The sequence below is a fragment of the Alexandromys fortis genome, unplaced genomic scaffold, assembly GCF_014885135.2.
Source record: "Alexandromys fortis isolate MF-2015 unplaced genomic scaffold, M_Fortis_MF-2015_v1.1 scaffold_8_9099976_23576923, whole genome shotgun sequence".
In the NCBI taxonomy this organism is placed as follows: domain Eukaryota; kingdom Metazoa; phylum Chordata; class Mammalia; order Rodentia; family Cricetidae; genus Alexandromys; species Alexandromys fortis.
The window spans coordinates 6,151,956-6,166,179 of record NW_026067899.1 but is presented as its reverse complement, the minus strand read 5'-3'; the positions used below and the strand labels follow the sequence as shown (position 1 = coordinate 6,166,179).

At 46.3% G+C, this 14,224-nt stretch overlaps 1 protein-coding gene across 1 annotated transcript in view; it reads right to left on the bottom strand.

The window, feature by feature from the left end:
* The window catches only part of Galnt3 (polypeptide N-acetylgalactosaminyltransferase 3), a 34,824-nt gene extending 21,794 nt beyond the window's left edge, over window positions 1–13,030 (bottom strand). The window contains exon 1 of the mRNA XM_050123235.1: window positions 12,804–13,030. The gene's annotated coding sequence lies outside the window, so the exon portion shown is untranslated. The remainder of the gene's footprint in view (window positions 1–12,803) is intronic.
* Between the last annotated feature and the right edge of the window lie 1,194 nt (window positions 13,031–14,224).

Genomic DNA, 14,224 nt, shown 5'->3' with positions numbered 1-14,224 from the left:
CTCGGGCAAATGCAAAACCTAACAGCACAGTGAGAACGGTGTTGGCTTTGCTTGAGGTGTCTCTGGGCCTCCAGCATCTGAAGGCAGAAGTTGGCCTGAGGAAGGGCTGCTTGCAACTGAGCAGGAGACGAGAACACTGCGTTTGTTAGGCCCTGAAGTGAACCAGTGTGAGTGGAGGGCAGCCTGAATCAGGCTGGAAGTTGAGTTTCTTCGTGATCCTTGAAAATATATTGTGTAAACTGGGTGGTGGTGGTGGTGGTGGTGGTGCATGCTTTTAATCCTAGCACTCAGCACTCAGAAGGCACAGGCAGGAGGATCTCTGTGAGTTTGAGGCCAGCCTGGTCAACAGAGTGAGTTCCAGGACAGCCAAGGCTACACAAAGAAGCCCTGTCCTGAAAAACCCAAATAAATACATAAATAAATAAGATAATAACAACGTAAAAGGGCTCAGTATGATTCCAAGCCATTCCCAACTATTAACACTGGTGACGAAAGGAACATTGCCTGTTTTGTTGTCCCCCAGTCTACAAAATAATGAAAGGAAATGTCATTTGTAACAGTGAAAACTGACTTGGACACTTTATTGGGCATTTGCTCCAATGCTATTATGCAATTTAAAATAAGGAAAAAAAATTAACTTTGGCCCCCAAAGATATCTCAGATATGATGTCTCTTGCCCATAAAAGTGAGACCCCAATGTTTTCTGGGCATTTTTAGCTTTAGGAGCTTCATGGTAGAATAAGGTGACCAGATACGCTTCCACCTGTCTTTAAACACTCCGTGTAGTTGTCTAATCTGCGCTTTGGCCACAACATTCCAATACTTCCCCTCGGGGCACAATGGCTGAGTGGTCAAAGTAATATAGGGCAAGCCAAGGGGCACAGCAGGGTCATGTGACTCGGAACGCTGGCGGAGGTCTTAGAGGAAAGCGCCCAGGAGTGGCTGACACGACTGAACAGAATCTTGAGAGATAAAAAACTTTTAGGCAGATTGCCAAGATGGAGAGGAGAGATAGACTGGCACATTTAAAGGCTTGGAAGTAAAGAAGGAACAGCCTGATCCGAGCCGAGGTGGGAAATGTCAGGAGACGACACGGGGAGGCCAGGGAAAAACCAATTCACAGAAAGCCTGCGCATCTTCTGGGGATTCCAGAATTTACCCTTTTCTTCTTATCTTAGGGGCTGATGACTTTAAGGCACGATCATAATCAATCTTATGTATTGGAAAACCCAGCCTTAGTAAAAGTGATACTATCAGGGGTACCAGAAGGTAGAGAGGAATCTTAAGAGTCCAGCCACAGAATTAATTACATTTAAGAGAAGAACAGGAGCGGATGGCTACAGAGAAAAGAGTTGACAGAGGCAGGTACCAGTTCTGAGACTGGCCAGAAACCTGCCTTGGGGAGTCCTAGGAGAGGCTACTCGCAGAGAGGAACCAGTTCCCGGGGCCAGGTAGCTGCTGAGGGGCAGTGCCAGCTTATGAAGTCAAACTCACTTCTTAACGTGTAGCTGAGGCCAAGATAGCTCTGGGCTGGTTGCCTGGGATAGAGGGTAGAGAGCTACCTCCACAAATGACCAATTGTTTCAGGCCTTTGTGTGAGTCTGGGAAAGAGTTTGGGGAGCAGCTACCTAGGCTAGAAGGATCCAGCCTTACAGGGCAAGTCAAGTCCAGTAAACAGGACAGAGTGGGGAGGCCGGCTCTCGGAAAGCTGTTCCCTGTGGGGGCCCAGCACTATAGCAAGCCATGGAAAGAGTCCATCAGCGGTATAAGTATGCTCACCAAGAGCCCTGAAGCCAGGAGGGGAAGCCCCTGTTCTGCTCAGTGTCCTTGAAGCACTTTGCTGGCCTGGCTGAACACTGCATCAGCTGGTGCAGGACAAACCCTTATGAGATTCTGTTCTAATACTGCACGCAGGCTAATAATTAAAGCACACAGACAGTATAAGCTGGCGAGCAGTAAAGGCTTTCCACTCCCCAGCCTTTCCTGTCCACTACAGGGCTCAGTGTTGTTCTCTGTAGATTAGGACCTCAGCAGCAGAGCTGGTGAGACAGCCTCCGTTCCTGCTTCCCAAGCCTACTACTCACAGCCACGGACAAAGCCCTCAGGTAGCTGGGGAGGGGTGCTGGTGACGTTCATGGCCCATGGCGTGTGTTCCTTATTCCGTTTCATCAGTAAAAGCTTTCTCTTGAAGAGAAAAATCCTTCGGTGTATTTACATGAGATAAACCTCTGCAGGGTCTGCCCCTTCTGAAAAGCTTAGATACACAGCCTCAGATTCCAGCCTCACCAGTCTTAAAGGCTCAGCTCTTTCAAGGCCATGGCCGCACAAAGCATCGTAACTTCCAGCCAACCAATAAAGATCTATATCCCTGGGCATCTCGTTCTAAGCCCAGTGGACAAACACAGTATCTACCTGTTGGAAGAATTTCCTTGTTTGGGGGAGGGCATCTTTTACATCTAACAATGGGCAGGGCTGGATTTGGCGGCTGCCTATTCTCAGTGCTGCAGCGTAACTGCATTTTCTTCTGTGAATCAGTTCTGAGATTTCTTTCTCTATCATTTGGACTAATTCCCCCCAAGAAGTCACAGATATGAGCTGGAAGAGACCAAGGGCTATTGTTTTGGACAGAGTCACCCAAAGAGCCTTGTGTTAAAGGCTCGCCTGCCCTCACCCCCACTCAGAGGAGGGAGAACTTGAGGAAGGGAAGTCTAACGGGGGGCAGCAGTTCCTTCTGCTACTTCACCACGATGAGTTGCTAATTTGATACTTTCTGTTTCTAAGAATTGGGGGGAAAGTCTCAGGGCTTCCCAGGATACTCTGGAAAACGGCTGTTGGCACAGCTAGGGAAGATACTGGATCTGGGAACTGACACAGGTTTGGAAAACAGTTGAAACGAAAGCTCTCAGTTCTGACAACTAAAAGATGCTTATCTGTTCCAGTCCTTAGTAACCACTAGGCATCTGTCAAAAACATCTCAGCTGTGCTGTAGACGGCACTCACGGTTTTCTGGTGGTTCTACAGCCCCACCTTCCATTATAGGAGAAGTATCTACTTTGTCTTTGGTGGTTAAGGTGTGTTTGCCTCTTTGCTTCGGCTGCAATGGGATCCCATTAACTGCACTGAAATCAGGAAGCTGATCTCAACGATGTGAAGAGAGTGACCGCAGACTGCTTTATCCACAGGTGTGAAGGCACGACTCACTGATGTATTTCACAACATCTAAGGGAATGACCCTGTGGAATGTGGCTGGAGGGTGTGTGTCCGGGATGCACTTGGTATTAAGTCTCGTCAGCCAGCCCGGTTTTGGGGGGGGGGGGGCGGTAGAACACAACTCTTAAGCAGAAGGCCATTTCAGTTCATTCGCCTTCCACGGAAGGCCCAGAGTATTGAAGGATGGGGATACAGAGGGCAGAGCAATAAGACTCCTCCTCGCTCAGCTCAGCTACTTTCACCTTTCTATGGGCTTCCTCTCCACTCCTGCCTGAATCTTAGTGCCCCGCCAGCCTGTAGAAGGGACAGCGAACTTTTCATAAGGAGTCAATCACTCCCGTCCTCCCCACCTTCCTTTTTTTTCTTTTGTTTAAAGACCAGATGGCCTCTATTGCAACTTCTCAATGCTGTGGGGGAGGGGAGAGGACAATGTATAAATAAATAAGCATAAAGCACATCTGTGTTCCTATTATTATTTTTGCAAGAACAAATTGTGCACCAAATTTGGCCCAGGGGCTGTACTTTTCCAACCCTTGCTCTAAAACTCCTAAAAGACTTGAATCTCAACATAGCAAATTTCCCCTTACTCCCTCCCTAGCTCTACCAACCTGGCTGTAACACAACCACATCCATCTTCAAATCATTCACAGCATTTTAAGGTCAGTGGCAAAGGGGCCTAATAGGAAACATAAAATAGCTTTGCCTGCTGCTTCAATTTTCTCCGGGGCCCCGGCATCACCCTCGCCTCGTGCTTTAGCAATCAAAACTTCCTTTGTTATAAGTTTACGTCGGACATAAAGCTGTCTCAGCCTAAAACATAACTGCTCCTTCAATAGCTGACCTCAGGGCGGTTTTCCTAAAGGCCACAAGCAGTCAGCTGTCACACAGGGAGGCTGAGGATCCCTTTGCTGAATGACAAGCTCCAAATAGGGAGGGTCCATAATCCTGTGGGATTTAAACTTAATTCCCTAAGCAATGGGTGAGGCCCCGGTGGATTTTAAGCAGTATGTTAACCAAAACCTAAAATGATCTCCCTTGAAAGTTGTGCAGGATATACATTATTTTTGGAGAAAGAGGAGCTCAGATAGGAGGGTAGAGGCAATTAGGGGATTATTAAAAATAATGTGAGCAAGAGATGGATAAAAGAGATATGGAGGTTTGGAAAAAAGACCTGAGAGGCAGCTGAGCTCAGCAAACCATTTGATAGCAGGCTAGGGAGATTCAATCTGAGCTGAGGATGACCCTTCGCTTGGTGAACGGAAGTCACTGATAACCTCTCTGCACTAGACTAGGAAAACTGTGTCAGACAGCAGCAACGAAAGAAACACTGTACGCTATGTTTGCAGATGACGACCATCGTGAAAAGCTTAACAGCAAAAATAAATTATGAAGGAAATGTGTGAAGGTAATAATGATTTTCTTAATGTGGTATCTTGACTTTCTTAATGCCATAAACCATTTCTCAGGAAGATATGTTATACAAAATAGGAAAGGGAACAAGTAGGAAGGGTTGGTCACATCATCTAAAAAATAACAACACAAGAGATATCATCAAAGGAAGATCACCAATAGAAGTTTCAGAACGGGCCCAATTAGCAATGGCTCCAAGCAGGACAAGAAGACAAGAGAGAAGGTACCAATAATCTAATGTTTACATTATATAAAACTAAAGGTCTTGGCATATAAAGAAGTCAGACTCCAACTTATATATGGAAAAATCAGGCAGGCTATTTTCTTAAATTAGTTAAGTACTAACAAAGTGTTAAAATCGATCTCTAAGCTAGCCACAGGACACACGCCGGAAGTCTCAACTATTTGGAGGCTGAAGAATAATTTATGTCAGGAGCATTTGAGACCAACCTGGCCAACTACAGACCAGACCTGATCACACCTCATTTAAAAAATAAATTTAAATTACACCTAATTTAAAAAATAAATTTATTTGTGTAAATAGTTACACAAATAAAGACCGATACCCAGCTGAGGGTAGAGGTACACATTGGCAGGCAGAGCGCTGGGAAGCCGGAGGCAAGAGAGTCCATCCTGGACCGCACAGTGAGCGCTAGGCCGAGCGGGGCTTATATATGAGACCATGCTTCAAACGCCAAACAAAACCACCTCAATGGACCTGGGTGGATGTATAGTGAGCAGTATCTACATAACCATAGTAAATAAACATTAAACCGCAAACGAAGACTGAGACTTCAATGCGGAGGAAGGAAGAGCAGAGGTGGACGTGTGAGTGGGGAAGATATTTATCTGCCATAACGAGAAGACCGCAGACAGTGCCAGACCCTGACCTGGGACACAGCTCTCTCAGGGTATCATTCCAAGGGAGAGCACTATAGAAGAGGCATCTAAAGAGGGGGGGACAGGTGACTGGATGCCTGACTGGACGCCATCACCGTGGTGACTCATTTAGTAATCACACTTCACTTTCTTTGCTCACACATAAGGTAGATGGACGCCCTGAGTTAGAATCAGACATCCATGGCCGTGTCTTAGTTCTCAGGGCTAAGAATGAACCATCTAGAGGCAGTGAATGTGCTAACCTCTCGGTTTTCCCCCCTCTCTCTAAAGGAATGGAGAAAAACAGCATATACTTCACAAGCTGCTGTGGAAATTTAATGAGTTCATACACGGATCTAATAGCAAGGGAAGGGTGAAAAGACAAGATCTCCCGAGTAAATTGGGAGCATGGGGACCATGGGGGAGGGCTGGAGGGGAGGGAGAGAAAGGGAGGGAAGCAGAGAAAAATGTAGAGCTCAATAAAATAAAAAAAAAGAGCTTCTAATCAATTTCTTACATCAGTAGATGATACATATAATGCTTGTATGCCGTATCCATGAGTGCAAGCAGTTGTGCCCAGTGTTCATAAGTCTTATTATTTCCTTAGAATAGATTTCTAAAAGTGGATTTTTTTGGTCTATAGATACAATCAATTTAAGACTAAAAAAATTTCTAGGTTGGAAAAAAATTTAATGAGTTACATGTATTGCTGTAAGTATGTTGGACAAATGAGCAACAGTAAACAAAGATCAGAAATTACTAAGGTAATAAATATGAATTATTACATGATTAAAAAATATAATAGCGGTTAGTAATTGAAAAGATAGTTCAACCTGTGGGGTAATGATTAAAGCTGACCACCCTCTTCTGGGAGGATATTCATTATAAAGGTTGATACACAGCCGAGTACCAAGTAGCTCGTTATTTCTTTAGGCTAACATTTAGTGTGTGACTGGAAGGGAGGGGTGTGCAAATTCCAGAGAAAGACAAATTCCAGTTATAGTTAGAGGTAAAAACGAAGAAGCTCAGATTGGAACTCGAAGGCTGAGTATTAGCTGACAGGCCCAAAGGTTGGGAGGTGCTTGTTACAGGCACTTGGCAATGACTTAGAGGCAAGAAGAACCTGGCAGTAAAAGAGGTTGCCAGAGAAGCAGGCAGGAGGGGGTGGGGTGGCAGCAGCTGAGTCATGCCCAGACTTTAGGCCACATTAAAGGGTTTGTCTTACCCTAAGGGCGTGGAAGGGTTTTGAGAAGGGGTCACTGTGGCCAAGTATTTTGAAAAACTCTCATTCTGGATGCAGTGTGAAGAACAAACCAGAAAGAAGTCAGAAGTAGTTTGGAAAGGCTGGCCATCTGGCCATCACAAAAGTCCAGGTAAGATATGATGGTCTTAACCGGCCTGGAGAAAAAAATGCATAGATTTGGAAAATGTGCATTTAAAAGATAAAATTAAGAGAGTTTGGTCATGATAGAAATTTTAAAGGAAAACACCTAATATCAAGGTCCCCTTTCTTTCCTTTCTGTCTCCACTCCCCACTTTTGGTTTAGCCTAACCATACTTTACTCAGGTGAAACCTGCCCTCTTATACTGTCTCACCAGGAGTAATTTCCTCGATTGAAAAGTGTTTATAAACAAAAGCTTCATGGTCTTTCAACCACAACGTTAACTTTTCACTTTTGAAAATTGAATATTTGCACACAAAGTCCCTAAATAACAGAAGTCAAAGGAATGAGATGGGCATAATAGCAACCTAAGTTAAAAAGGCAAGTTCAGTGAAATGCTTCTCTCATATTGCTGGTCATTTCCTAAAGCTCCCCCCCCCCCCCCCCCCCCCCCCCCCCCCCCCCCCCCCCCCCCCCCCCCCCCCCCCCCCCCCGAGGAAAGTGCTCTACCACTATGCCACCCGCCCAGCCACATCAATTCACTGCTTCAAACTTCAGGCTTGGCTTGCAGAAAATGGCTGCATGTTTCGCAAACCATCCAAACGATGTTTGTGCCCGCGCACACAAACAGGTGCAGAAAGCAGACCCACCAATAACTTCCAATCTGGTGAGACCTGAGAGCTACAGAAAACTTGAGATGCGCTCTGCTCGGGGAAGAAAGTAGTTCCAGTTTATGGTTTTCATTTGTTTTGAATCACTGCCTCAGGGGTTCTGCCGAGGGTGGATTTGAGGATGGCAAGAGGACACACTAAGATTCAGATAGGATAAGTATGGAAGCCTAGACAAGAGCTGTTAACTCCCTGCTAAAGGCGAGAAGCAGGGGAGGAGTCTTAGTGGTGAGAAACCAGTAAAACGTTGGGCAGAAGTGAGCAAGCGGATGGTGGCTGTGCTAGTCTGAGATGGCCACAATAAAGTACTCTGCCCCAGTTCATTTAGAAACAAAATTAACTGCCCACATTCTAGGAAGTTCAAGGTTGACGCCCTAGCAGACCAATGCACAGAGAGGGACCATTCCCACAGATGACACACTTGTCCTAGCTGCATCCGCTTAGGGGAATTACCAAAAGTTGACAGCATTCCAGCTCTCCTAGCCCCAGTGAAGGCACAACCCTCACGACCCAATCACCTTCTAAAGGCCCGGGTCTTGTTTTGAGGTGGGTCTAAACTATGCAGCCTTGGCCAGCCTGTAGCTTGCTAGGTAAGACAGCCTGTCTGTGCTCCAAGGGTACTAGGACTAAACGTGTATACCACCATAGCTGTCAGCTCTCATATCTTAACACCAACACACACGGAATTAGAAGTCTACACATGTATTTTGGAGGGGCACAAATCCTCATATGGTAATTACTGTGGAGGCCGGTTAGACGCGGTTAAAAACAACTCTGTATTTGTGGTCTGATTCTCAGATAACACTATAGATCCGCAGTCTATTCCTCCCAATCTCTTAGCCGGATGTGTTTCAACATCAGAATGTTTTGGAAAGTTAGGATAGCGACATGGTTCATGTACCTGACATAATGCTGCTCCTCACCACAGCCTAGGGCAGTACTATCTAATCAAAGCCAGTACTATTTCTGCAGCAATATCCATCCTACTAGTGGTGGAGATGGCAGTTTGGCAGTTTCCTGACAGTTCACTTGCTCAAGTTTGGCTAACAAATGAGTCACACGATTGTTTGTGGGTAAGACGACATGACAAGATTTCTAACACCTATAGATGGACTACAGGAAGTGAAACTTTCTTTTCTTTCTTTTTTGCTTGTGACGTGATGAGGGCCCTTTCTACATATGTGTAATCAATCTCCAGTGATTAGGATGATAAGTTAGAGACACCCAGCAGGCCATCATACAGACGAGCAAATTAGTTTACACAGTTTGAAACTCAAACAAGGATAGGGAAAAATGTTCCAGAATTACAAGCCCAATTCAGAGAATGACTCAGGAAGGCTTCTGTTTAGTTATCAGTAGCCACTAATGACCCAGGCTTCTGAGTCTTACTTGCCTGTGTTTTTACCAGAAATTAAAGTACTTTGGTCTCCGGCCATTGCTGGAACTGATTAAATTCAATGTTGTCATCAACAGTACATTAATTATGCTAAAATCACCCAAATTATATAATACTAATTATACTGAATTAACCAGATGCAAAAATGGATAGGTAACAGAAAACACTCCTTTCTTCTTGATCAGCTTTTAGACTAATAACTGATTTGTTTATTCCAAATGTATCACTATACTCTGTGGACCAGAGAAATGAATGCATCTGGTATTAGCCATTCCCCAAATATAAAATGCAGAAATATTTTCTTCAGGAGAAGAGCTATTTCCACCAAGAATGCAAAGGTGGGGTAAATTAAGAGTGTCTTTGAAAACATTAATTATCCCCAATCAGACTGCCCAGGACTATATCCCTACAAATCATTTAGGGATCTAATCTTGTTTTGTGTGTGTGTGTGTGTGTGTGTGTGTGTGATTGTTTTTGTTTTTGTTTTAATATGAGGTCTCAGCTATGTAGCTCTGGCTGGCCTGGAACTCACTATGTAGACTAGATTAGCCTCAAACATAGCTCTGTCTCCCGAGTGCTATATTTAAAGGCAAATACAACACCCCTGGTCTTAATCTAACTTACTGATTTATTACAATTTATTTCTTTATCTTTATGTGTATAGGTGCTTTGCTTGAGTATATGTGTGCCCACAGAGGCCAGAAGGGGGCGTTAGGTCCCTTGTAATTGGTGTAAGTTTGTTGTGAATGGCCATCACAGTGCTAGGAACTGGATGTTTTCTTGACGAGCAGACAGTGCTCTGATCTGTTGAGCCATACCTCCAGCCCTTGAGTCTAATTACTGAATCTAGTCTTTTATGGAGAGGAAGTGAGTCCTGTAATTCATCTCTTATACCTGTTTCACAATAAATGTTAAAATATTAACAGTATATATATATATATAATACATATATAAAATAGTAAATTAGACTATGCATTCCCTAGTAAATATTTTTCATAATCCCTAAGACTAACTCAGTCATATAACTTGTAATAAAATTAGCACCAGGGGTGGAAGAATGACAGAATTACTTTTCTCAAACTTTCACGTGACAATTGTTACCATCAAAATGTCCTCACAAAACATTTCTAGCCCCCCCCCCCATCTCTACATATACCACAGCAGGGGAACCCATTTAGAGTATAATCATGTACAATGAGATTCTGTGTAGCCCCTGATGTCTGAGAGGTTATCCACTGTCGATATGCTAGAGCCTCAAACTCTCCATTAAAAAAGGAGCGCAATATGATTTAATGAACTGTGTGTGTGTATGTGTGTGTGCATGTGTGTATGTGTGTGTGTGTGTGAGACAGAGAGAAAGAAAGAGAGAGAGAGAGAGAGAGAGAGAGAGAGAGAGAGAGAGAGAGGAGAGAGAGAAAACCTTTAGAACAATGAGCCTTAACACATAATCAGAGGACACTTTTAGCATTACAGGTACCATCCATTAGCCGACATGAAATGTATATCAATGCATTTTTTTTTTTTAAAAAAGCATCTGTGTCGCAAGGCTAGATATTGTTTTGTGAAACTCTTTTCTTGTATGTACATACACCCTTGCCAATGTGTGGAGTTGAAACAGAATATTTCAAATTAGAGGACTGTGGGTTTAAAAAAAAATGTTTTTGCAGCACTGGTATTAAGGAAGTGTGCTTGAAACCAAACGTCTAGATTATTGCAAGCGCAGGGAAGACATTGGGTCTATGCCTTATAAAATACGGTCCCAGCCAATATAATAAAAGATCAGAACTGGCTAATATCTTCCAAACTGGCTCAAAAAATAACAGTGTCTCTGAAATACCAAAAAGGGATTAAAAAATTCCAGCCCATATGGCCCCATCGACACACACGCGGAATTCTCAGCCAAGGGGACGCACGCCGGCCTCCCGGAGACTCCGCAGAGCAAGGTGGAGAGGAGAGGAAATCAGAGCTGGACCCAGGACAATGGACCACCCTTACAGGCTGCAGGAATGAGAAGATCAGCATCTTGTGATGAGTGATACAAAAGCCACCACAACAGGGCCATCGCTAGCACTTGCGGCATGACAGTTAGGACACCCCTCGGGGCTCCTGCTAGTCAACTGGGATGGCTTGACTGGACAACCAAGACAAGAAGGGAAGACCAAGAATGTTCTTAAGGCTTCGTGAGCTTAGGGGAGGAAATCATTCCCCCCCCCCCCCCCCAATACTTTACAGACAGAAACTAAGGCTGCATTGTTATTGCAACTAACAAAAACATGCTACATTTTTTCCCCCTCAAATTAGAGTCAAGATAGTCTGATAAAACCTGCCCAAGAGCCAGTGAAAACTACTAGTGTTCAAACAGCACTTAGCACATCAGTTTCTCACTATGGAGACAAGACCTTCTTAAAGGTAGGTGAGGCTCTTGAAAGGCCTTTGCTTGAATTAACTATTATGTGCTGCTATGATGTTGTTGTTAAAGATTTAATTGCACCTCATAAAAAAGTCCATCTGTATAGCCTAAAGCATTTTAAGTTAAGCATACAATCTAAATATATGTTTTAAAAATTAGTAAAGGCAGAACTAAGCACACCTAGGGAGTGGAATTACTATTTATTATTAATTTTTTTTCTATGAAAAATGTTGGTTAAAAATGTATGAAAAATGCTTGGTAGTAATATATTGTCCAGAATGTTTCAACTAACCTGCATGTTAGGTTCAGATAATGGTAAAGGTTAAAAAGAAATAATTATAGGGTTCTGCCTTGAACTTAGATGCCTAAGAAACAAACTCTAAAGTTAGTTGGTTTGACTACAGATTTTCTCACAACACAGAAACTCTGAAGCGCAAATGTAACTTTCTGGATTTTTAACAAAGGATTCGAATTCAGATGTTCATTATGTAGTGTAACTTCAATGACAAGTCATGTTAGTAACATGTTCCTTAAAAATAAGTCAGAAAAAGAGGGAAGGGGGTAACTTGATTCAATTCCCAAAACAGAAGGAAGGAATTAAGTCTATGGTAAGAGCAGTTTTAACCTTAATTTTTAGGCTTTCGAAAATCCTAATTAGGTAGACAGGAATTTGGGCTTGGCACTCCCAGGTTCAGACGTGGCAGGATGCTGAAACAAAGTTTTTTTTTTTTTTTTTTTTTTTTTTTGAACCTTTGAGTCATTTGCCACAGGCACACCAGATCCGAGATACACTGGTCCTTAAGTCAACAGGTCCTCTAAGAGGAGGGTGTGCAGCTGGTGAACCGCAGCTCTATTTCCTCCTGCCACGAAGACCTGGACTCTGCCACCTTCAACCGGAAAGTGGGCGCAGCTCTGGCTCCGGGAGTGCACCCGGAAAGTGCAGAGCGCGAATGCCCGCGTCCCGACCACCGAGCGCCTTCCAAACCATTCGGAAAGCTTCGAGATGGCTCGGAGCTGCCGCGGTTTCCAGTCTGGGACTGTCTGGGGGTTGGCGGGGAAAGTTGCCCGGCACAGCCACAATCCTCCCCGTCGTGGGTTTGGCCCCACTAGGTACCCGGGGAGCGGGCAGGCAACCTGCTAACCCAAGTTGGCGAGCCTTGCCCAGCGCCTCCGCCGGAGATCCGCCTTCCCGAGGACCAGCCCGGGGTCAGAGGGACTTTCGGTCCGGGTAGAGCATTCGGGCTGGAGCTTTGCCCCCGGGGCTGCCGAGGGGCATCGGCGACAGGAGTGACCCGTGTCCCCGCCGGCCTCTCCCGCTCCCGAAGTGGGGCAACTGAAACCCGCTCTCGAGACCGGGTCTAACCGGCCGCGGGCAGCTTCGGGGGGCCGTCCCGCAGCCTGTCCCTCTCCCGGATCGCGGGGTCCCCGCCGGCTCCGAGCCGGCTTACCTGGCAGGTGGGCAGGGCAGGCGGCGGGAAGCGGTGGCCGGCCGGGGGCGCTGCCCGCCGGCCCGGAGCCAAGTGCAGGTGGCGGCGCGGGCGACTCGGGTGGCTGGGACTCGCGTGGGCCGTTCGGTTCAACTCCTCCGCCGCCGCCGCCGCTTCCTGCCTGCCCGCCGGGCCTCCCGCGTTGCCAGGCGAGGCGGCGGCCAAGGCTCCTCTTCCTTTGCGAGTCTCCCAGGTGAGCGCCCGCCGGCGACGTCGGCAGGGGCGAGGCCGGATCCCGCGCCTGCGCGCCAGCCCCGCGCCCCGCCCAGGTCCTACCTGAGCGCTCCAGGTGAGCGGCGGGCGAGCCGGCCGGGCGCGCGCCCCGCAACTCCTCCGCAGCCCGCGCGCCTCCTGCCCAGCCCCGCCGCGTTCGGCTCTGCGCGGCCCCGCGCCGCGGCCACCCGGTACCCGGAGCCCACAGACGGGGGGCGGGGGGGAACCTTGCGAAATCTGAGCCTCACTCACTCCCCCCCCCCGCCCCTTACGCGGCTCCCCTGCTTCTCCGCGTGGTCCAAAGCCAGGGATGCGGAGGGGACCACGATGGGACCGCGTGGCTTTCTCACGGGGCCCGGCCGCTTATCACCAGTTAGGTCGGTGAGCTTCCTCCCCTGGTAGCCTTGATTTCATCACCCCACTCACTTGAGCGCAGCTAGTGGTTTCCGTTTCTGGCCGCGGGCGCTAGGGTAGGGATGCCTCACGTCCCAAGGAGGCGCCTCCCCTCTTCCAAAGTAGAGCTTCTAGTATTTGGTCAAGTTTAGCTGATTTGAGGTGCACCACCAAATCCCTTCGTAAGTTGCTGTCTGTTGCAAGGCGAGCCAGTATCCACCGGAGAGGCATAGCAGCGCCCTTGGGAGAATCCCTCTGCCAGGGTTTTGGAACGAGAGTTTGTGGTTTCCTGGAGAGGGATTGTTTTTATTGAAGAGTGGTCTGAAAGACCAAGGTGAGAACCTAAACTCTTAAACATGGTAGGTTTTTGCCGATGTGTCTAAAACACTTAAGTCGTGTTTCCCCCTTTCTTTTTCACAATGCCTTCCGCTCCTGGGACCCTGACACCCAAAACTAGGGCTTCAACTTGCCTTTACGCGGTCCTATGCAATTGGTACTTGACTGTTCTCAAAAATATGTGGGGACAGGGAAAATCAGCTAAGGACTTCAGGCAACGTGTTTGATCATGTAGGGTTAGGTTTTCCTGTAACAAACAACGAAGGCTTTCCTCCTACATTTCGCCACTGACACCGCTTTACTAGCTTATGAGTTTTAAATGTGTCTTGAAACTAAGGTTTAAAATCACTAGGACACTATCAACAGAGGTTATTTTTACTTGTGTACAACATTCATTTTAGCCAAGCACCATTTTATAGTCCTAACACCTATAATTAGGT